Here is a 3,313-nt window from a genome sequence, read left to right as displayed (position 1 = left end):
CCAAACTTCATTATAAATAAATTACATGTATAAAAAAAAAAATTTTAATTTGAGAGTGTAGAAAAAAAAATACCTAGTGTTTTATCTTTATCAACGTAGTAATAATTTTTTATACTCAACTTGTATTTAGCGTTTTACTCCAATTATCCGTTGTCGTCAATAAAGAAGAACTATCACCACCATAGGTCAAATATATTGATAAGTAGTTCTTTTTAACTTGGTTGTGTGGATACAGAGAAGAATTCGCCTAAAATCAAATCCAAAAAATATATATATTTATTAAATTGCAGGTATATATAATATGTAATTATATATAATTATATACCATGGATGGTCCCCTATAAAAAATGTATTTGAGTATTTGGGTTCGCGGTTTAATTCAGAGAAGTTCCAAACGATCCATATATACTTCACAGTTGTAGAGATTTTTGTTTCAACTCTTCCTTCTTGAATAAATTTATTCCCTTCCTCCGAAACTGAAAGTGATATTAAAGTAGGAATTATTACGGAAAAAAAAGGAAAGGCTTATGCTCAGAAATATAGTAGATAATAAGTGTAATAACATGTGCCATGCACGTGATAAAATTAAAATTATAATTTTAAATTATTCTATTAAAATTAATTTAAATTGTAATAATTTAATTAATTAATAAATAAATAATAGATATAATATAATTACAAATATAACATAAATAAATAAAATATATAAATAAATGCGAAACCAATATGTTTACCAATGTCTTTGTTAAATTTTATAAATTAGAGAATAAATTATGTATTCGGTTGCTTGGTGATCACATAGATGATCAAGTAATTGTATTGTAAATTGATCTCATAGTGTACATTAAAATTTTTTTCTCATTTTTGAATGAAAGCGAGAATTAAGGGAGTAAGTAGTAATATATAAAGAAAAAAAATTGCACCACAACACATAATTATAACCTAAAGAAATATTCATATTAAAATTTTACATACTACAAATCATGAAGATCAATCACAATGTACTGGTCACTTCTCTCTATTTTTGACCATGATATGAGTTTTTTATTTTCTAGTCAAGAATCTAATAACATCTAATTGAACAAAAAAATTGAATTAAAAGTACCAAATTAAGGACAAATGAGTGAATAATATAAGAAATTATAACTTCGAACGTGTATAAAATAAAAAAATCTACTGATTTATTTTATATTAAATGATAAAACTAACAATAGTATATTAATAAAAAGATATACCTTTAAAAAAGTCATAATACAATTTCAAATATTTTCATAAATAAACTGTTAAAATTTTTGTTATCGATAAAATGATGCTATTATACATTTTTTTGGCAAAACTTAAAATCAAAAGGAAAATAATTTTGTGTGGGTTAATATAAATTAATTATGTACCAAATAAGTAGAATCGTATATTTGTTTGTTTCAAAATATCATTATGAGCAAGAAAATTAAAATGATTATCCAGAATTTTACGATCGTCGACCAAATGTACTATACCTAACTCCATCTTAAAAGATATTTTGCATGTGTGTACAGTCAGAAGATATATTTCGCTTGATTTCTCAATCTCAAAATTTGAGAAGACATAGACTTTCCTTTCTACCAATTCATTCTCAAATATTTTTGTCAAATAATTCTTGACTGAACAATGAATTTTATCGTATTGCAAAACAAATTAAATATAAAAGCTATTAGCATTTACAAAGCTATTAAAAAGGATTGTCTTTGACTTGATTGAACAATGAATTTTATCGTATTGCAAAATAAATTAAATATAAAAGCTATTAGCATTTACAAAGCTATTAAAAAGAATTGTCTTTGACTTGTGAAATAGTGTACTTATAAAATTAACTTAAAATATGAACTACAAATATTTATAAGGATTTAATTTTGATGCACTAACAGTGTAAAGTAGTTTTACACGTGTATCCAATTACGTAATGACACATCAATAAAAATAAATACATTTCACATTGACCGCGTGAATGGTCATCCAAAAGAACGGATGTGATTGCACGACTATGTAAAACGCTTTACACTATCAGTGCATCAAAATTAGACTCTATTTATAAATTGAACTTAGCATTACTTAAAAAAATTTAGTAAATGAATCAATTAATCTTATCATCCATGAGAACTATTTCTATGTAAACCGTATTACTCTTATCAAACTTGAATGGAACTTTTTATAGCCTTATAATTCTTGTCTTTATTTTTCATACTTTCTCTTTGTATAATCTATTATAGATGATACTATTAATAGAATCATAGTCAATAGTTATTAGGTATGAAAAAAATAGAATAAAGACTATGTGAAAATTAGTGACTCTTTTTCCTTTTTCACGCCTTAATCTTAATTAATCAATCTTGTGTCCAAAACAGATGTTAGTTAATCTTAATTAAAATTTTAATCATTCTAATTTATTGATGAATTACATTTCTCTTAATAATTACATTACTAATCTGAAATACAAAAAAATGTGATACATATATCAAAAAAGAAAACAGACTTAAAAAAATTATATTAAAAAGTTTAAAAATAACATATTTGTAAAGAATAGTCATAACATATAAATTGAGACAACAATTTAAATTTCTCTAAAACTAATTTAATCAATTACCGATATTACAACTAAATTATTTAAATAATATTTAATCTATTCTAATACTTAGATACGTATAGATTAGAGTCATTCTCGTAACAACTAACAGAAATAAGATCATAAGATCGAATACTTAGAATCGGTACAAATTCAGACTATCTTCTTGTTAAAATTGTCAAATTAAATTGACTTTTATTCTCTTTAATGGCATTGCATTAATGCACCAAAAGACCGGTAGTTTCTGAAAAAAATACAATATGTTATAAAATTATTTTTAATACAAAAAGCAAGAGAAAAAAATTTAAATACAGTACCAATCTTTGAATTGCATCTTCAAGGTGACACGAATTTTTTAAAATTGAACCTAAATTGAGGAAATTCGATCACGTTATATGCTCCATTTCGAATATTTTTGGACAAATGTAGAAAACGTAGAGGGGATGTGACTTGAACTTGATCTACAAATCTCCTTAGAAACAATTGCCCAATCAAAAAAGAATAACAGATTAGAAAAAAATGCTTTGATTCTTAGATTTAGACTCACTAACCACAAAGAAACACTATATATAGCTTTTAGTAGTACAAAAATAATTATAGAAATTAATTATTGCAATATCAATTTACCACTATGAATGTTAGTATCATATTTATAGCAATTAGAATTATAAATTTATGTTTAATTTTTTATATAATTATAATTAAGATATTTTT

The sequence above is a fragment of the Arachis ipaensis genome, chromosome B02 (genome assembly GCF_000816755.2).
Source record: "Arachis ipaensis cultivar K30076 chromosome B02, Araip1.1, whole genome shotgun sequence".
Taxonomy (NCBI): Eukaryota; Viridiplantae; Streptophyta; class Magnoliopsida; order Fabales; family Fabaceae; genus Arachis; species Arachis ipaensis.
The sequence above is the reverse complement of the archived record's forward strand: the minus strand, read 5'-3'. Positions refer to the sequence as shown.